This window comes from Arachis hypogaea, chromosome 20 (genome assembly GCF_003086295.3).
Source record: "Arachis hypogaea cultivar Tifrunner chromosome 20, arahy.Tifrunner.gnm2.J5K5, whole genome shotgun sequence".
Taxonomy (NCBI): Eukaryota; Viridiplantae; Streptophyta; class Magnoliopsida; order Fabales; family Fabaceae; genus Arachis; species Arachis hypogaea.
The window spans coordinates 7450561-7474135 of NC_092055.1; the positions used below are offsets into that span (position 1 = coordinate 7450561).

Here is a 23575-nt window from a genome sequence, read left to right on the forward strand (position 1 = left end):
TTTCTCTTTCTCTTTCTTCATGAGTTCGTTCTGGCGAACCTTTTCGGCCAAATGGGCTAAATCAGGGATATGCACATTAAGTAACTTTCTGCACATATAAAATCCTAGTCCCATAGTTGCTATTTTCACTACTTCGCTCTCAGGTAATGAAATATAACATCTGCTTCTAGCATTCTTGAAACGTATCATGTAATCATCAATGGTTTTACCATCTTCACGTTTCAAAGCTACTAGATCAGTAACTGCCACATTCATTTCCCCTCGACAGAACTGAGCATGAAAAGCAGTCTCTGACTGATTCCATGTCGTTATCAAATTTAGTCTAAGATTCGAAAACTAAGTAAATGCATTCTTCGTTAACGAAGAAGGAAAAAACTTCATTTTCAAATTTTCATCATTGGCTAAGTTTCCGATCTCAACCAAGTATCGAGCGACATGTTCAGTAGTTGATTCTCCAACTTCCCCAGCAAACTTTGTAATTATCTTTGGATTTTTCACCCCTCTTGGCACTTTAGCCATTTGAAAAACCTGGGGAAAGGCAGATACAAAGTGGGATCGATTCATAAAACCAACATTTAGACCAACTCGATTAAGAACTTCTTCCACAATTCTGGTGACTTGATAATGTTCACCGCCATGATTAGCGTGTAATCTGGCTAGAAAGTCATCAGCATTTTGACCTCGGGGAACTACATGAGGATTTTCTCTATTAACCACATCCTTTTCATTTTGAAATATATTTTTGAATCCCTCATTATTTCCCCTGGCATTATGCCTTTCACCTTCCTCATAATCTACGATTCGAGCAATACGTTCGACTTGTCTAGCAAGACGTTCGAATTTCTATTTGTGATTAGCCATCATCGAATTTAGAATTGTAGTCATTTGTTAAGTCAATAAACTGACTAAGTCATGATGACTTTCCTCTACTTGTTGTCGATATACTGCCATTGAATTCGCAGCATTCGAAGTAGAGCCTACATTATAATCACGAGAATACTAGGAATACTGTTGTGGTTTTGAGAATTATTCCCTCCATTTACACTCCCGAATCAGACAGGAGGAACAAAATTACCCACTGGTGGGGTATAACCAGGAAGAAGACCATAAGGAGGCCAACCAGAAGTTAATGGAGGAGGTGGCAAATTACCACGTGGACGAATGTTACGCCCAATATTTCCAGTTTGCACAGTGGTAACTGCTATGTTTTCACTTCCTATTGCACCTTCCGAACGTGAAGCCACGTCTACTTGTTGCACAATTACTGGTAAATTATCATTGTGGAGGAACCACCATTCACATTTGACACTTCATCAGCCATGTGAATGATCTTCCCACTCCTCAATTGCATACACCAAATGATACAAAAACTTTTGACACACTTTAATGTTAAAACTATCCCACTGGGTGTGCCAATTTGTTTTGTCGATTTTTAGCAAATCGATGGTGGTTCGATATCTAGTGGTCTGGAAGCGAAACCAACTCCTCTGCGCAGGTACCAATTTTCTAAAAGTGCATCAAAGTGTCTTCGATTAGACGTGTTTTGGGATAAAATATAAATTAAAATTTATAAATCAATAAAAGAAATAAAAAGGTAAAGTTTTCGAAAAGAAAATGTGCTGAAAATAGAAAGGTTTGCATTGAAATTGAAAGAAAACAATAAAATACCTTTGACTGGGTCAAAGGGCTTTGATATGAAAATCTAAAATGCAGAAATGTAAATTGGACAATGAAAAGAAAGGATACTTAAAAGATAAATTTGCTTGAAAAATAAAGTTTACAAGAAGATAAATTGAAAGAAAGAAAACATGGAAGGAACCCTACAGAAAAGTTACTCGATCGCAGACTCAGGAATTATCTGAGGATGTTAGTGTGCTTGAGTGTTTTTTGAGTTAAAGTTCCAACCTTTATTCCCTAAAATCTCCTAGTATTTATAATCTACTTTTAGTAACTGACAACTAATTACAATTAATTACAAAAACACAGTCTTGAATGCATACTCCTTGATAACCGTTCCTGCCTTTTGGCTATAAACATTTCTCAGGATTTCCTCGCGTGATGAAAGCCTCTAACTTCTCCACTACCATAACTGCTCGATCTACTTATTTGAATATCCTGTTCGATTACCTGTCTCGAAAATCTTGTTCGATTTGACCTATTCGATTTAATAAAGTAAATGTAGTCGAATCCGCGTTGATTACCTTCCACCCACACTTGCGCGTGTATCTTTTCGAAAACCGTTCGAATTCTTCTATTTCTTTATCACTTCAAACTACCTCACCTTAATCGAAAAATATTTTTTGATTAACACTTGGATTCTGTTCTTTGTAAAATATCTCAATTTCATCATCGCTTTTAGTTATGAAAATCGAACTGAATGAGTTGGATGGACTAGTCTAACCATGAATCGAAAGTTTAGATGATTCGGTTTGTTTTATAAAGCCATTTATAAAAAAAAATTGGATGCGAGCCATTGAACCGGTCGATTTTGATAAAACGATGCCATTATTTCATTTATGATAAAAAAAAAGAAATTAATAGCACTGAGCTAAGAGTCTCTTTTCCACTCTCCTGAAAATTTGCCTTTACCCTCACTCAACTTCAACAAAAAGAAAGTGAAAAGCCCTAGCCTCTCTTCTCGAGCCATTGCCACCATCCGTTGAGCCACTGCCACTGTCTGTCGCACGCAAGTGCTTGTCTCTGCGTCCTGTCAGCGTTCTCCAAATCTCCAATCCCTGCTCTCTTATTCCGCAAGTTCAGGCCATTACCCATTCCTCAGTCTCTCGTCTCTCAGCTCTAATTCCCCAAAAGACCAAAACACAATCCTAGGTTACAGTCTCTCCTATCGCCGCAAGGAGAGACTCAACGCTGCCGTCCGTGTCGCTCAGAGACCATCGTGTCATGGTGGAATGTGAAAGTCTCCAACAATTCAACCTCTCTCTTTATTCACCAACAGTCCAAACCCTCTCCATCAGTTCGGCCGTCGTCGCCCGTCCTCTGTCGTTGCTCATCTTCCGTTCGTCTGCTGCTCGTCATCAATGTTCTTGCTCTTTCTCCTTCAATCACTGCTCATTAAAACCCTAAACCTCTATTTTGTTCATTTTTTTATGTTTTTAATTTCTTGCTTATCTCTGTTTTGAGTTTTCTTAGATTTCTTGTGTTTATTGTTGTTGCTGGGTATTGCTATTTGTTCTTGATAGTTCTAACAGTTGATATTTGTTCACTATGATGTTTATTCTTATTGTTCTTGATTGTTGCTTTGTTGCTGCTTTTGCATTTTTATGTTTTGTGTAGCTTAATTTATGTTGTTATTACTTGATTTTTCTTTTTCAATTATTGTAGTTAACTTGTTATTACTATCATTATGTTATGTTGATTGATTCTGTTAGTTGATTCATGTTCTTGTTGTTTTTCTTTTTCATTTTTTTTGTTTTTACTGTGATTTTTTATTCAAGTTGTTACTGTAATGTGGGGACCTGAGTCCCATACGTTTCACCTGCCATGTGGGGAGATGACTATCACCCTGCATAACGTGGCGTACTAGTTGGAACTCAACATTGATAGAGATTCAGTCAGTGGCTACATCGGTAGGAGAGAGGAATTCCATCACGGACGGTCTATTGAGGACTTATGTCAATAGCTACTAGGTGTTGTTCCAGGCCTCGATGATAGATAGTCACAGACCAAGTGGACTGTCAAGCTTACGTTTGTTCTATCAACAACCGGACCTAAACTGGATACACTTTACAACATACTTTAATTGATCACTCTCTAGTATTTTATACTCCACAGCCATCCTAATGTTGTACGTCTTAATTGTCAATATGACTTTCTCCTTGTTTTCAAACTATTGTCCAATCTCAAACTCATTGGCGGGATCCTCTTCGAGGCCTCTATGACTAAATAAATAATTTGAAGTCATTTCCTCGAGATTCAAAGTGAAAAAGTGATCCAGCGGGTCATATAGTCGAGAAATGATAGGCTGTTTCAGTGCGATTTGTGTGTCACCGTAGTAGTTCTTATCTTCCTCCTCCTCACCCTCATCAGAAATTTCTGTTGGTTCAGCCTCAGCATATATATATATTCACCGTCATCGGGATTAACTTGATAGAAATTCATCATTGGGTCTCTCATAGCAGAACCCTCGTGACTTTCAATCAGTTTGCATCATACCATCATTAGAATGTTCAAAGTTTGACCCCTCTTGACTACTTTAAGGTGGCGTATTTAGGTCAACAATCGTTCTTGTAATATTTCATCTGATTGCTCCACTTAAAGAGGTATCATCAATAGTATCCGCAGATGACCCTCGTCCACCGAACTCAACTAGAAAAACAAATAATTCCAACAGATAGACATTTATTCAATGGATGTGCCACACCCTTATAAGATGTATGTTCTCATCATCACGTAACCAATACTTAATTCAAAAAGCATAAAATATTCTTAAAATTGTGATCTAATAAAAATAATACAAAAATAACAATCACAACTATAATCTATGACATACCTTTTATAAAACAAAGTGTTATCTATTTCGGATAGATATCTGTAGTAAATTTTTTTCACTCTTTTTGTATGTTGTTGGCCAAATGGAATATAATATCAAATTTATCAACGCTGTTAAACTGTTGACTTCGGGTGCCATGTATGCAATTGCTGGTTGAGCAAATCTAAACATGATAGAACCTTCTTTATCTTATTATACTATTTTACTATCATAATGAATGGATAACACCGGAACTTCAGACATTGTAGAGAATAAATTAGAAGATCAATATCAAAGAAAAGAATGAACTACTAGTATTGAATTTCGTTCTCAATCAATCTGAGTATATATGGAAGATTCAGCTCAAAGTTCGTAGGGAGGGGGGCGCGAACTTCATATAACACTTGAAGTTCGCTGGGGTTGTGCCGAACTTTATTCCAACGAACTTGTCCTAAATGCTAAAAAAATGTATCTCGAAAATTAAAGTTTTAATAATTTTTTCGAAAAATAAAGCTTTTTTTATTTATAATAAAAAAAATCCATATATAATACTTAGATAGTTATCATAATTACATTTAAAGGTATCTAAATTATTTTCATATGATAAAAGTGATATGCTTCAAAAAAATTATTTGTATATAATTTATTAACAAATATATGTGATATTTACTATCATTTTTATTTTTAATAAAAAATATCATTGTATTAAAGTGATATATTTTAAAAAAAAATTACAAGATAGTAAGTGCTATTTTGCTTTAATTTTATCCTTAACATTTAGTTTTAATTTTATTCTTGAATTTCAAAATATTTTAGTTATATCACTAGGGTGAATAACATTAATTATAACTAATCGGTTATATTATTTGATTTGACCAAGATAAATATTAAATTATTTAATAAATAAAAAATAAAATAAAAAAATTTAATTTAAATTATTCTCTTATTATTTTCTATATATATGAATCAAAATGTGTTTTTATATATTTTGATTAATTAATAGTTCAAAGAGTTACTATTTTATTTACTAATATTTCAAATTTTTTATAATATTTCCATAGAACTTGATTAATAAGTTCTTTTTCATAATATTTTTCTTGAATTTTTTAATAAAAACATATTTTAATTTTTGTCTTTCATCTTTTATATTCATTGATTATACTAAACTTTTTTACAGTGTATTTTTTATCGACTACTTGTATATAATTATACTAAACTTTGTTAAAAACTTTTTACCTTATTTTTAATTATTTATTTAATTTTACTCCTTATATGTTTGTTGTATTTCACTTTATCATAGTCTCAATTTCATAGTTATCTTTCATTTATATAAAATTAAATAATTTCTTTTAAATTACATATATTATCTATTGTATATAATCATTAGGATAAACAAACAAATATAATTGAATATATAATTTAATTTTAATTTAAACTAAAAACTGAATGAATTATTAGAAAAATATTAGTTATTGTGTTTTTTATTTTTCTATAATTTTATTTAAATATAAAAACTCTCTATAACCACTAACATCGCCGATAAAAAAAAGTATAAGTTTCTATAAAATAAAATACACATAAGACATAATATATATGTAATTCTAAAGTTATTAATCATAGACTATAGACAAATTTTTTAAAAGAAAATCTTATAGATCAATATATAATTTTTTACTATTTTTATTTTTTAATATTTTTTAATATCAGATTTATCAACATTTAAGTTGTCAATACATCACTTCTCAAAATATTATGATTTCACAAGTTATAATACGTGATATTAGTTATTATTATTTTATATATATATATAAAATGTGACTCATTTAGTATTTATCCATTTATCTTCGATTAATATTGTTATAACAAGGAGACATATGACTTTATAAGAATGATATATAACTTATTAGACTTTAGTTATCTGAGAATTTACTAAGTGACTGAAATAGTTCCACGTCACGAAGCAAAAATTGCTAGCAATATGAATGATAAAAAATAGCCAAAATGGATATTCGTGGAGATTACTCACGATTTGAGGTTAGATAGGCACATGTGAAATCTCAAGCCCGCTCATGTGAGATGGATAGGGATGAAGACATAGGATACCCACCTCATGAGACTCGTTAAATCTCTGCGAATATAAAATTATTTATTTATCATAATTTATATATACATAAATCAATTTCTTGAATTTAGTAATCCTCATTCATGCCTTCAATTTGAATCGTTCCTTTTTTTTTTCAGACTCATTCTCAACCTCTCTCTCTCTTTCTCTCTCCCTCTCTCTCTGCCTCTCAAATTCGTCATTATGTCGTTCAGTATCGCCCCAAAAATTATGTTATATTATTATGTTGGAATATATTCTTATATTTTTTTGAAATATTATTTTCATAATGAATATGATATGAATTGTGTTGAATTAATTATTTTATGATTATTATATTATACTTTTTTATGTCAATTTTTTCAAAACTTTTCAAAGAATACCCGTAAATACTCGAAAAGATCTACATTCTCTGAGGGGATAATTAAACAGGGACTTATAAAGACGGAGAGAGGACGTGGGATTTTTTTTTAAAGAGAGTGAGGGATGGAAAAGGGATTTGCTACGCTGCCTTGAGTATCTATTACCATACCTAACTAGTAACGGAGATCCAATCTAAACCGATTTGAGAGAGAACATGTGAACTTCATTTGCATTATTAGACCTTAAGATAATGAACTTAAGTCGGATTTGGGACCCTAACAATAAACTTAGGTTAATCTTACTTATTTTAAGTTCTTACTAGACTCAAGTATATATTGGATTAATATTTTAAGTTATTATTGTAATAAATATTATACTATTAAATATTATAACATTTAGTATATGTAAAAATTAAATATATTTACAATAAATTTTTTAATTTTAAATATTATTTACTAATGTAATAAAAAAAACAATAATCACTCACATGGTTAAAATAGATAATTTTAATATATACATGACACTACATGTATCAAAGATTATTACATATGATAAATATTTTTTATTTTTTGTAATGATTATTTATATGATTTATTGCATAAGTTTGCTCCTTTTAATATATATTTAATGAATTTAAGATACGATATATTATTTACATTATTTAACATATAAAATAAGTAACTTAAGTCCTCATCTAAGACAATAAATATAATATTACAATGCCTACTTATTTATTTGTATTGAAAAAATATATAAATAGTATAAATTGATTTTTTTAGTAAAAAAATAACAATAGAGATCAGATTATAATTAAGTTAATTACATAATTAAAAATTATAAATAGTTTATTAAATCATAATAAAAGATAAGATCACTATTTTCATAATTTATTAAAAAAAAATAAAAAATAAATGAACCTTCAATAAATTATATATTAGCCGTGTCAAAAAATAAATAATTAATACATTAAATATTATTATTTACGTACTAATATATATATATTATCGATTATTAAGTTATAATTAATTTTTAACCTAATTTTTTATAATTAAAAGTTAAATGATTAAAATTATTAAATGCTAAATATTTTGCACTTAACTAATTTTTTATTGAAATTTAAAAAATGATGATTTGTTAATCAATTCTAAATTTAATTTTAAATTTGAGTAAGAAAATAAAAAAAATATTTTGAATTTTTTCTCACTAAACAGAATTAATTTTAAGATAAGAAATTATTTTGAACATCATATTATAGAATAATGTGGTTATTTGCTATTTTTAATGGCAAATATTATCAAATAAAATGATATAAGAAAATAAGAGAAAATGTATTTATCAATTCAAAAAATACTAATTTATTTTTTAATAGAATAAATTATATATTAAATAACAAAGTTGTTATTGGTTTCTTTTCACAATAACTAATACTCAACCATGGTGTTTCGATAATGTTACCATGAATATCAATTTAATAGATTTTGTAATAACATAAGTATGTAAGTTTGAAAACTTGAAAATTATGTCATAAAATATAAGTTTTAACGGGTAAGAATATTGATCATATTCACTACAAGAAAATGAAATATTTGTAACAAAAATTTTGTAACAAATTTAAAATTGTTACAAAAAATTATTTTTTTTTGTAACAAAAATTAGTAATTGTTACATAATAATAATGTTTTGTAACAATAATACAATTTGTTACAATACGTTTTGATATTTTGTAACGACTTGGTTTTTTTTGTTACAAATTATATTGGCTTTTATAACAAACCAGTGTTTTGTTGCAAAAATTTATAATATTTTGTAATAAAAGATGAAGTTATTGCAAAAGTTTAAAATATTTTGTAACAAAAATTTAATTTGTCACAAAATTCAATATTGTTTGCAACAAATTATTTGTTTGTCACAAAATACAAAAATTTTTGTAACCAAAAAAACTTATTTTAAAATGTTAAAATCTTTAAGATAATTTTATTTTTTAAAATATTATTTGTATTAATTAATTATTTTTTATAAAAAATTAAAGATTAAATGATTAATTTTTAAAAATGATATATATTATTTTATATTTTTTATAAAATTAATATATAATTTTTACTAATATTTAAGTCTTAAATGTTGACTAAAAATTAATTTTTTAAATTAAAAAAATTAATTGTTAAACATAAATAAAAATAGTTTAAATTTAAAAATAAAAAGAAATATAAAAAGTAAAAACTCTAATTCTAACTCTCACCTTTACTCTTCATTCTGTTGTTCGCCGCCCTCGTCCACTTTCACTGCCTCTACGACTCCACCTTTCATACTCAAAGTCGCCCTGATTCTCTAATTTAAAATAAATTTATAACAAATATTATTTTTTGTTTTATTACCGTTCTAATATTTAATATATTTTTATACTTAAATAAATTTTTGAAAAATTCACGTAAGAACAAAGTATAGGACTCCGATTTTTTTCGTCCCTCTACTAATCCTAAACCCACCATAACCTAACACTCATCGTTAAACCGATGAGACCTCCGGTTGTTAGAAAATAAATAATAAATTATTTGTAATTTATTATAATTGTTCATGGTTTTATTTTCAAAAAATCATTTACTAAAAAGTAAATAAATTAAAGTGATAAAATTTTAAATTTAAAATTAATTAAAAATCATATAATTTTTATAAATATTTTGATATTTTTTATTTAAAATTTAAAATTTTAGTAATTTAATTACTCCTAATTTTATTAAAAATACTTATTCTATACCTTAATTTTATTAAAATTCACAAATAAAAACCGAACTAACCCTCATCCTTGCCCTTTTTTTCCTAGCAGCCCCGCACACATAATCAGACCCTAAACCATACACACACACGGAACTGAAAGAAAAGGAAAGAAAAGGAAAGGGGGGGGGGGGGAGCTCGAGGGGGGAAGAAGGAGAAGGAAGGAGAGTGGGAAAAGGGGAGACGGCAGTGGTGGATGTCATTGCCACCGTCGCCGCCGTCTTGTCGCTGTCGGGAGAGTCATAACATGAGGGGAGAGAGAGACGAGCTCGCGAGGGAGTAGCGTCGCTGCCACTGGAGGGGAGCCTGGCTGTCCTCGTCACTGCCAGCTCCGTCGTCGTCGTCACCAATGGAGCTGCACAAAGACGTCATCGCCGTTGTCACCATCGATGCTTCTTCTTGTCATTTGTGGGTTGTCACCTCTTCTACTTCTGTTGCCATGCCATCATCTGCCCCTCTGGACTCGCTGCTTTTGAATCGTGTCCTATCACTCGGATATGCTGCAAGAAGCTATCAGAAAGTGACATTGATGAGAAGAAGCACAAACCCTCCACCAGCAAAACCACTGCCTCTAAATCCAAAGATAGAATGGAAGATTACAATTTTGCTATGAAAAGGATGACGAGGAATCCTTATGAGTATCACCACGATCTGGGTTAGTTTCCTCTTTTTTTCCTATTTGTTAGTTATGACTGCCAACTGTTTGATATAATGATGAGTTTTCTTTGTTAATTACTTGCAATTTTACTATAAAGTGCTAGAAGGAATAGTTAGTACTGTATTAATTTGTGTCTATTATATAAAATGCATAGCACAGTAATATGATTGCTGCTGCTGATGCAATCTGTGATTGATTTATTTCAGGTATGAATTACACACTTATAATTGACAATCACATTGTGGGATCCCAACCACAGAAACCTGAAGACATCGATCACCTCAAGAAGGAAGAGGGTGTGACATACATTCTGAATTTGCAGCAAGATAAGGATGTAGAATATTGGGGAATAGACTTGAAGTCGATAACAAGGAGGTGCCACGAACTCGATGTTCGACATATGAGGAGGCCGGTAAGTAAGAAAGCTGCAAACATGTATTTCAGTCAATTTTGTTGAGAAAATAGACTCCCACTCTGAATTTTATAAAAGTATATACAACAATGTCAACTTATCTTGCTTAATGGCATTGTCATGAGATAGAAATTTTAATTTTTCCTATCTGGTTAATACAATGTATGGCTAAGTCAAGGATCCATATACTTTTGGTGCAATTGACATTGCACTTTAAATGTGTTAGAAAACCTTTTTCTGAAAGAGTTGTGAGTTTGTTAAATGCTTTGCTTACTTTTCTGAGACTAGATTATAATTCATAACTTGATATATTTTATAAATTAAATCTATTTTATTAGGCAATAGACTTTGATCCAAACTCCTTGCAAAATATTCTACCTAAAGCATCTTATCATTGGAATGGGCAATCTCATAGGGAAAAGAAAGAGTTTACGTGCATTGTACTGCTGGACTTGGGAGAGCACCAGGGGTGACAATAGCGTATTTGTTCTGATTCTATGACATGAATGTGAGTTCTAAACTTCCACTTATCTTTGATTCAAGAAATGATTATCAAATTTGATATTGTTAAGTGTAATGTTATGGTTGCACTAATTTTCTTGCTAGATATGAGGTTTAGCTCATGTTATGAAAAAATAGTATTTTTAATTTGTATGACAGATTAGTTCACAGTTTCTTAAGAAGTCTTAATTATCAAGAAAAAAATGTGTTATCTTTCTTGTGACAACTAATTGCCTTGTGTTATCTTTCATGAATGCATTGCTAATTGCCTTGTATTTACTGCAAAATAAATATTCAAGGCAAAATTAGCAATTCTTTATGAATGCATTGCTAATTGCTAATTGCTCTGAACCTTGTTTGATTTTCTGCAGCCACCATTCTTTATGAATGCATTGCCAATTGTTGATTGCTCTAAATCTTGCTTGATTTTCTATAACTGTCATTCTCTATTTCCAAACTTTCTCTGCATTACTATTGCTTCTGCAATAACAGAAACTCTGTTCAGGTGCTTCTCTATGTTCTTATCTCGTGTTTTGACATAAACCTCATTATGGAACTTTATGAGTGTAAAAGCATAAAAAAAGGTCAAGTATATTTGTTATGAAGATTTTGGTGAAAATTGTGTTTTGTAATGATTGTTTGATAATTAATACTTATGTAAATTTAATAAATTTGTTCACTAAGTTGTGATTGAATTGTGATTAGTTGGCCCAAGTTTATATATTGAATTATTAATTCTTGATAATTTGCATTATTGATTGGCTAGTTTTGAACTCTGAAAATATATTTTTAAGGAATTAGTTAATTTTAACTTGTAAGTTTTAAATTTTTACTCGGATGAAGATAGTGTTATGTGTTATTTTTTAATTTTGGTTTTCATTGTTTATATTTGTAGGGGTACAAAATTGATGCCAACATGCTAGACTTTATATTGACTGAAATATGCTAGAAAAGTCAAGAATTATAAATTTGATATGATACAATTTTATGTTAGAAAAAAGTTGTGTTTAGTTGAATTTGTAGAACTTATTTTATTGTAAAAGAATTTTAATAACATGTAAGATATTTTAATTATCTATATGATTATATATCATATAAATGTTGAGTTAGTGGGATTAGAAAATTAATTGATATATGAATTATTTAATTAAATATTTTAAAATCAACTTTCTATTTTTGTAACTAAAAGAATAAAAAATGTTACAAAAGTAAGTAGTATTTTGTAACAAAATATTATGACACAAAAATCTAAATTGTTACGAAAAATATTTTAAAGGTAAAAAAGTGTTACCACTTTTGTAACAAATTTTGGTTTTTGTATTAAAAAAATTTGTTACAAAATATTACTTTGAATTGTAACAGTTTCATTTTTTGTTACAAAATTTTTTTGTAACGGGACATATTGCAACGACCCCTTTTTTTGTTACAAAATTCTTTTGTTTTAAAATTTTGATTTTTGGTAACAATTTTTTTGTTACAAATATTGTTTTTTCTTGTAGTGATTGTTTTGACTTCAAGAATAAATACGATACCAACAAATAAAATTATTCCAGGTAAATTTTAACAAAGATAAATTTTCATAAGTACTACTATCGATGAGAAATTGTTCTACTTTAAAGACAAATACTTTTTTTTTTACAGATTTTTTAACTCATATTAATACTTTATTTATTAAGGATCTACTACCACTAATCAATAAATTATTATACACACGAGACGAAATTCGAATTTTAAATACTTACTTAAACAATGAATAAGATGACCACTTAATTAATTTAAAATAATTAAAATAAATACTAATTGTTTTTAATATTTTTAAGTTATAAAATATTTATAGTAATAATTATTATATATATTTTTTGTTTAATTTTTTAATAAAAAACTCTATATAATTTTATGTATTATATATATATTCTATGTAAGACACGAAACCATACCCTAATTATTTTCACAAAAACAGCATGCATCACTATGGAGTCACCATAACCAATTAACCACGTACGTCATCAATTTCATAATTTATAAAGAATAATCTCTGTGCTAATTACTCACGCAAATCTTAGTCGTACAAATGACCCCCTAATTTTTTTTGGTGACTAATGACCCCCTAATTAATTACGGTGATTGTTGGTATTTAAAAAATAATGTCTAATTTACCAAAAACATTTGAGAATTAATATTTAATTTAAAAATTATAAAAATAAATAATTTTTTAAAATATAAAGTTTATTATAAAAATAAATTAAACAAAATTTACACACTAAATAGTCAGAATTGAAAATTAATTGTTGGACAGCTACTCGCAAGGCAAAACTTAGTGAAGCTGTTGAAGTCAAACCAAATGCATTTCCATAGTAGAAATTAGTTTTGCCTCAACTGTCGTTAGTCATCATCAACCAACTTGTTCCGCCATATAGATCATAGATGCTAATCAATTACATCATCAAAACGACTTGTTAAATTTGTTTGGATACATATTGAACTAAAAAAAAATCCAAAATATCAAAGTTTAATTCAAGAAGTTTTAATTTATTAATATATAATAAATAATTAATAACGAACAAATTATTCGAAAACTATTCAGTCTTAACATAATTAATATAAGAGGAGTACTAAGGGGCTAGTATTTTTGTTAAATTTTGGCCAACACTTAATTATCAAAAGGAAATTGAATGATTCTACACCATTAGATGCAATCTCACACTATTAAAAACATCATTGATGGTTAATTAATGGCTAAAAACCATAAAATCTGCTGGTCTCCTAGACTTTCTCTTAATATAAAAGATCAAAGATAATTTTTACTTTCCTACCTAGTGTATGGACTGCGCTGCGTGCGAATCGTATATTTAGAGCCTTTTGAGAAATAGTAAATTTTTGGGTTAAGTACTTTTTTCGTCTCTAAGGTTTGGGGTGAAAATCAAATTCGTCCTCGACTTTTTTTTGTTATTAAAATTATCTTTAACGTTACAAAATATTATAAAATCATCCTTTTATCCATAAACAATATTTTTTTTGACAATTTTACCTTTTAAATAAAAATAAAAAATATTAAAAAAAAATCACCCCACCCCACCCCTTACCCGGTTACCCCCACCCCACCTCTTATCCCTACAAAAAACAGAAAAAAAAAAGAAAACAAAAGACAAACAAAAGAAGAGAGAAACAGGGGAAGAAGAAAGAAAAGGAAAGGAAGAAAAGGGAGGTGACGGTAGGGAAGAGTGTGGCCGCCGCCGTCGCCGTCGCTTTCGCCATTGTGTCGTGGCTAGAGAGAGTGTTGGGACTAAGTAGTATGACCACAATCCAATCAATCACGTATCAAATAATTTGTTATTGTTATTATATTAAAATGTTAATATAATAAGGTCCTTGATTAAATTTAGAGATTTATCATTGTGATAGTGATCATAATATTGAGAGATAAATCTTTTATAATTTAATCTAAATTGTTCTTGGTCATAGGATTATAAAAAAGGACATTAATAATCCGGAAAGATCAATATATATATATATATAATGGTCTTCATTGGATGAAGATTAATAGATCTCATTTATTAAATTATATATATATATATATATATATGGGGTGCATATAGAGATATGACCATTAAACTGACTCACTTTGAGAATTCCTAATGGTTATAATTACCGCATATTTGTCAATAGGATATTCTCAAGATGAACATAGTAATAGAGTTTCCTTTGACCTGCGACTGTCATAGTAATTAACAATGTATTTATTATACTTTGATTCCGGACACCTAATACCCTAGGGTGCTAGTTATATGGATATTGGGTATGATTTAAATACTTGTAGAATTAATGATTAGTCAATAAGGAATCCGTCAACTCTTGGTAAAGAGTTTGAGTTCTATAATTATAAGGACTGAGATAAATAAAACCTTGGCCAATGGGATTAAATGAATGAAGAAATGAGTTTCTTAGGTCATTCACAGTTCATTATAATAATGGTAACAAGTTAGAGTTTGACAATTAAACCATACTCTAAAGGTTAACCAAGAGCTGGAAAGATGGAAGGAACTATACTTTGTTCTTCTAAGGTTCTTAGTAAAAATATATTACTTCATACTATCGGGTTGTTGAGGAGTGTTGCTAGACGCCAACCTTGATTAGTAAATTTAGTATGACTAATTTACTACCCGCTTAGTATTGAACCTATGGGGTCACACACTAACGAGTGTTCTAATCTTTGCTGTAGAATTATTTAATTATTATTTTGATTTGATCAAATAAATAATTATATCAATTCAAATGGAATATTATTATATTATTTGCTAGCACCAAGAATATAATAATAATATGATAATTGAGAAAATTAAATGAGTTTTGAGAATAATTAGTTATTCTATTTCTAAATTTGAATTCTAAATTTGGATAAGATCCTAATCGATTCTATTTCAAATCGAATTATGATATGATTCATGAATTTGAAAGATTCAAGTTTAAAATTTATTTATTAAAATTTATTGTGATTTTGATCACAATAAAAGGAATAAGATGCAAAATATCTTTTGTTTGTTTCTTATATATATAAGTGTATATATAAAGGTCAAATTTGATTTGATAATTTTTTAAGGCTAAACGTTAGTACATGAAAAATCAAATTTTGATTTGATTAATGTGTTTTGAACACTATAATTTTAAAAATTAGTTTTCTAATGTTCTTGATTATAAAGAGCGGCCTGACAACCAGGAGTTTTTATTTTCAAGATAATAATCAGTGCATACATTTAATGTATTAAGGATTTAATTTTATATTTTTACCTAGATAACCTGGGAGTATAAAATTTAATCCATATACTGGTAGAAATTCTCTAACAATGGAGATAAATCCTAAAAGTTAGGAGATTGTCAAAAATAAATTTATCTCTTGTTTACAAAGAGCAACCTGACAACCAGGAGACTTGTACTCAAAGATAGAATTTATTTATGCATATGATGATGTATAAAAAGAATTAATTTTATACTTGAACCTAGACAACCTAGGGGTATAAAATATAATTCAGTTAAATAATTGTCTGACAACCAGATAATTATTTAGGATTATAATTATATGGGATATAATTTAATCATGTTTATTTAGAATAAGTATGAGTAACAACTTGACAACCAAGGTACTCATTCACGATTCTAAATAATTTTGACAGAAATATAGATTTCTTGATTTACTTTCACATTTTAAAATTTTTAAATACGTCCATCTTTAGTATGGCATACTTAAAAGTAATAAATTGGCTATACATTGAGAATTGTTCTTATGTATGAAAGGGTTATCATGGACATGATAATCCTATTGAAATAATATTGTCCAATAAAATTGGTGATGGAATAGTCAGTACTTGTGAAGTATCTAAAATATTATTTTACTACAATATGGGTTGTTTTGACAACCATGAGTTCTAATTTCAAAACCATATACTCACTATTTATTACTGAACATCTTGAGAAGATGTATGGTGCTCAAAGTAAGATAGTATGACTATCAAAGATTTTATTTAAACTAGTGGAAGTATTGGGCAATATATTTTGAATTAAACAACTTTAGAAGTTGGAATGCCATTAACCAAATGGCTTTAGCGAGAATTGTTCTTGCAAGCATTTTTGGAGATTTAGTTTGTTACAAAGAATTTATAATTGGCCTTAATATGATTAAGATTTGTGATATTTTTGAAAAAACTCAATATGAGTATTGAGGATGCGAATCAAAATTGCTCTTAAGATTTGGTTTGACCAATAATAAAGATATTGAGTATTTTTATTATAAGAGCTTAAAGTAAAATCTCTAATTATCTCATTGATATTCTATTGAATAGAGAATGAGATTCTCTCAATGCACAAATACTAGTACTCTATGTACTCCATCATGTTTAAAGAAACATGGAATTTGATTTAGCTGAGGATCACTTTTTGTTAAATATTTGGACTACGTTTTAGAAATGTTGCTAAATTAATAAATTTCTCACTAAATCAATTTTTTACCCATATGAGATATGGAAAATGCATAAGCTGAAACTCAAGAACATTAGAGTTTGGAGATGCCTTATATGTGTTAAGAGATTGTACAACAATAGAATTGATATTAGGTCCAATAAATGAGATTTATTGGTTACCCTAAAGAAATAATGAGATTATTTTTATCACTCTTCTTATGACAAAGTGTCAGTGATAAGAGGTTAAACTCCTTTTTAGAAAAGGGATTCCATCTTAAAAAAAGAGTGGGAGTACAATTACTTTTATTAGAATTGTATACCACTCAATAGAGGATATACTTTTTCCTGAAAGTATAAAAGGTTTGATCGTCAAACTAACTTTTCAAAAAAATAGCCTATTTGTATAATGATACAATTCTATAAAGATAGATCTAATGGTTACTTAGATTTTTTATAATTATGTTCAATAAGGATTGTTCTTAAAATAAAATTATGCACTATTGTAGTGGAAAATTTCATATTTTGAGAAAATCGTGATATTTATTATGTACTATGTGTATTTTACAAAAGGTCAAGCAAACATGCTCAAGAGTTAAGGTGTTTAAGGTCAAAAGAGTTTTGATAAACACAAATGTGCATTAAAAATTATACACATGATTGATTGGCTCTAGTGCAAGTGGGAGATTATTGTGATAATAGTATGCCCAAGATCCAATCTATCATGATTGGCTCTCGTGCAAGTGGGAGATTGTTGGGACTAAGTAGTATGATCACAATCTAATCAATCACATATCAAATAATTTGTTCTTGTTATTATATTAAAATGTTAATATAATAAGGTCCTTGATTAAATTTAGCGATTTATCATTGTGATAGTGATCATAATATTGAGAGATAAATCTTTTATAATTTAATCTAAATTGTTCTTGGTCATAGGATTATAAAAAAGGACATTAATAATCCGGAAAGATCAATATATATATATAATGGTCTTCATTGGATGAAGATTAATAGATCTCATTTATTAAATTATATATATATGGGGTGCATATAGAGATATGACCATTAAACTGACTCACTTTGAGAATTCCTAATGGTTATAATTACCGCATATTTGTCAATAGGATATTCTCAAGATGAACATAGTAATAGAGTTTCCTTTGACCTGCGACTGTCATAGTAATTAACAATGTATTTATTATACTTTGATTCCGGACACCTAATACCCTAGGGTGCTAGTTGAATGGATATTGGGTATGATTTAAATACTTGTAGAATTAATGATTAGTCAATAAGGAATCCGTCAACTCTTGGTAAAGAGTTTGAGCTCTATAATTATAATGACAGAGATGAATAAAACCTTGGTCAATGGGATTAAATGAATGAAGAAATGAGTTTCTTAGGTCATTCACAGTTCATTATAATAATGGTAACAAGTTAGAGTTTGACAATTAAACTATACTCTAAAGGTTAACCAAGAGCTGGAAAGATGGAAGGAACTATACTTTGTTCTTCTAAGGTTCTTAGTAAAAGTATATTACTTCATACTATCGGGTTGTTGAGGAGTGTTGCTAGACGCCAACCTTGATTAGTAAATTTAGTATGACTAATTTACTACCCGCTTAGTATTGAACCTATGGGGTCACACACTAACGAGTGTTCTAATCTTTGCTGTAAAATTATTTAATTATTATTTTGATTTGATCAAATAAATAATTATATCAATTCAAATGGAATATTATTATATTATTTGCTAGCACCAAGAATATAATAATAATATGATAATTGAGAAAATTAAATGAGATTTGAGAATAATTAGTTATTCTATTTCTAAATTTGAATTCTAAATTTGGATAAGATCCTAATCGATTCTGTTTCAAATCGAATTATGATATGATTCATGAATTTGAAAGATTCAAGTTTAAAATAAAAAGATATGTTTTTAATTTAAATTGAGATTCAAATTTAAAATCAATAACAAATCTCATACTATGTATATGTATGCTAAGAGTACAGGAAATATGAAAGAGAATAAAACACAAGAGTTTTATTCCTTTACCTCTACACACATAAGTGTATGTGAGCCTAATTCTTGTAGAAGAATTTTATGGTGTGCAAAAAATTGCAAAGAGGTTCTCAATTTAGATCAGATATCCATTGGTCAAAGAGTTGACAGCAAAGGTTGGTCTCGGTGTGGATACGCATAGCGCCTTCATACCATCGAAGGAGAAAAAGATTTTTACTAGCGTACTCAGGTATTTAGATCTGATCTACTATATATTTATTATTGGAATAAAGTTTAAGCACAAAAATAGATCTTTAGGATTACCATCTTTTCTTCCGCTGCGTGTTATGAACACATGGTAATCCTTCAGTGGTATCAGAGCTTTTGCTTTTTGTGTTTAAATTTTTATTCCTATTTTCTTAAAGTTTGTGAATTAATAGGATTAATTCAAATTGTTTTTTAAGCATGTGATGTATTTATTTCCATTGAGAATGTTTTCTAATAAATTAATAGTTAATTTATTTTAATTATTTAATTGTGATTAAATTATCATTCTTTTAATATAAAAGTTATATTTATAATCAAATATTTTGTTTGATTTTATTTATTTATTAAAATTTATTGTGATTTTGATCACAATAAAAGGAATAAGATGCAAAATATCTTTTGTTTGTTTCTTATATATATAAGTGTATATATAAAGTTCAAATTTGATTTGATAATTTTTTAAGGCTAAACGTTAGTACATGAAAAATCAAATTTTGATTTGATTAATGTGTTTTGAACACTATAATTTTAAAAATTAGTTTTCTAATGTTCTTGATTATAAAGAGCGGCCTGACAACCAGGAGTTTTTATTTTCAAGATAATAATCAGTGTATACATTTAATGTATTAAGGATTTAATTTTATATTTTTACCTAGATAACCTGGGAGTATAAAATTTAATCCATATACTGGTAGAAATTCTCTAACAATGGAGATAAATCCTAAAAGTTAGGAGATTGTCAAAAATAAATTTATCTCTTGTTTACAAAGAGCAACCTGACAACCAGGAGACTTGTACTCAAAGATAGAATTTATTTATGCATATGATGATGTATAAAAAGAATTAATTTTATACTTGAACCTAGACAACCTAGGGGTATAAAATATAATTCAGTTAAATAATTGTCTGACAACCAGATAATTATTTAGGATTATAATTATATGGGATATAATTTAATCATGTTTATTTAGAATAAGTATGAGTAACAACTTGACAACCAAGGTACTCATTCACGATTCTAAATAATTTTGACAGAAATATAGATTTCTTGATTTACTTTCATATTTTAAAATTTTTAAATACGTCCATCTTTAGTATGGCATACTTAAAAGTAATAAATTGGCTATACATTGAGAATTGTTCTTATGTATGAAAGGGTTATCATGGACATGATAATCCTATTGAAATAATATTGTCCAATAAAATTGGTGATGGAATAGTCAGTACTTGTGAAGTATCTAAAATATTATTTTACTACAATATGGGTTGTTTTGACAACCATGAGTTCTAATTTCAAAACCATATACTCACTATTTATTACTGAACATCTTGAGAAGATGTATGGTGCTCAAAGTAAGATAGTATGACTATCAAAGATTTTATTTAAACTAGTGGAAGTATTGGGCAATATATTTTGAATTAAACAACTTTAGAAGTTGGAATGCCATTAACCAAATGGCTTTAGCGAGAATTGTTCTTGCAAGCATTTTTGGAGATTTAGTTTGTTACAAAGAATTTATAATTGGCCTTAATATGATTAAGATTTGTGATATTTTTGAAAAAACTCAATATGAGTATTGAGGATGCGAATCAAAATTGCTCTTAAGATTTGGTTTGACCAATAATAAAGATATTGAGTATTTTTATTATAAGAGCTTAAAGTAAAATCTCTAATTATCTCATTGATATTCTATTGAATAGAGAATGAGATTCTCTCAATGCACAAATACTAGTACTCTATGTACTCCATCATGTTTAAAGAAACATGGAATTTGATTTAGCTGAGGATCACTTTTTGTTAAATATTTGGACTACGTTTTAGAAATGTTGCTAAATTAATAAATTTCTCACTAAATCAATTTTTTACCCATATGAGATATGGAAAATGCATAAGCTGAAACTCAAGAACATTAGAGTTTGGAGATGCCTTATATGTGTTAAGAGATTGTACAACAATAGAATTGATATTAGGTCCAATAAATGAGATTTATTGGTTACCCTAAAGAAATAATGAGATTATTTTTATCACTCTTCTTATGACAAAGTGTCAGTGATAAGAGGTTAAACTCCCTTTTAGAAAAGGGATTCCATCTTAAAAAAAGAGTGGGAGTACAATTACTTTTATTAGAATTGTATACCACTCAATAGAGGATATACTTTTTCCTGAAAGTATAAAAGGTTTGATCGTCAAACTAACTTTTCAAAAAAATAGCCTATTTGTATAATGATACAATTCTATAAAGATATATCTAATGGTTACTTAGATTTTTTATAATTATGTTCAATAAAGATTGTTCTTAAAATAAAATTATGCACTATTGTAGTGGAAGATTTCATATTTTGAGAAAACGTGATATTTATTATGCACTAGGTGTATTTTACAAAAGGTCAAGCAAACATGCTCAAGAGTTAAGGTGTTTAAGGTCAAAAGAGTTTTGATAAACACAAATGTGCATTAAAAATTATACACATGATTGATTGGCTCTAGTGCAAGTGGGAGATTATTGTGATAATAGTATGCCCAAGATCCAATCTATCATGATTGGCTCTCGTGCAAGTGGGAGATTGTTGGGACTAAGTAGTATGATCACAATCTAATCAATCACGTATCAAATAATTTGTTCTTGTTATTATATTAAAATGTTAATATAATAAGGCTCTTGATTAAATTTAGAGATTTATCATTGTGATAGTGATCATAATGTTGAGAGATAAATATTTTATAATTTAATCTAAATTGTTCTTGGTCATAGGATTATAAAAAAGGACATTAATAATCCGGAAAGATCAATATATATATATAATGGTCTTCATTGGATGAAGATTTATAGATCTCATTTATTAAATTATATATATATATATATATATGGGGTGCATATAGAGATATGACCATTAAACTGACTCACTTTGAGAATTCCTAATGGTTATAATTACCGCATATTTGTCAATAGGATATTCTCAAGATGAACATAGTAATAGAGTTTCCTTTGACCTGCGACTGTCATAGTAATTAACAATGTATTTATTATACTTTGATTCTGGACATCTAATACCCTAGGGTGCTAGTTGAATGGATATTGGGTATGATTTAAATACTTGTAGAATTAATGATTAGTCAATAAGGAATCCGTCAACTCTTGGTAAAGAGTTTGAGCTCTATAATTATAATGACTGAGATGAATAAAACCTTGGCCAATGGGATTAAATGAATGAAGAAATGAGTTTCTTAGGTCATTCACAGTTCATTATAATAATGGTAACAAGTTAGAGTTTGACAATTAAACCATACTCTAAAGGTTAACCAAGAGCTGGAAAGATGGAAGAAACTATACTTTGTTCTTCTAAGGTTCTTAGTAAAAATATATTACTTCATACTATCGGGTTGTTGAGGAGTGTTGCTAGACGCCAACCTTGATTAGTAAATTTAGTATGACTAATTTACTACCCGCTTAGTATTGAACCTATGGGGTCACACACTAACGAGTGTTCTAATCTTTGCTGTAGAATTATTTAATTATTATTTTGATTTGATCAAATAAATAATTATATCAATTCAAATGGAATATTATTATATTATTTGCTAGCATCAAGAATATAATAATAATATGATAATTGAGAAAATTTAATGGGATTTGAGAATAATTAGTTATTCTATTTCTAAATTTGAATTCTAAATTTGGATAAGATCCTAATCGATTCTGTTTCAAATCGAGTTATGATATGATTCATGAATTTGAAAGATTCAAGTTTAAAATAAAAAGATATGCTTTAAATTTGAATTGAGATTCAAATTTAAAATCAATAACAAATCTCATACTATGTATATGTATGCTAAGAGTACAGGAAATATGAGAGAGAATAAAACACAAGAGTTTTATTCCTTTACCTCTACACACATAAGTGTATGTGAGCCTAATTCTTGTAGAAGAATTTTATGGTGTGCAAAAAGTTGCAAAGAGGTTCTCAATTTAGATCAGATATCCATTGGTCAAAGAGTTGACAGCAAAGGTTGGTCTCGGTGTGGATACGCATAGCGCCTTCATACCATCGAAGGAG

At 28.4% G+C, this 23575-nt stretch overlaps 1 pseudogene; it reads left to right on the forward strand.

Moving 5' to 3' along the window:
• Positions 1-6490: 6490 nt before the first annotated feature.
• LOC112784352 (phosphoglucan phosphatase DSP4, chloroplastic-like) lies at positions 6491-12219 on the forward strand (annotated as a pseudogene).
• Positions 12220-23575: the final 11356 nt, after the last annotated feature.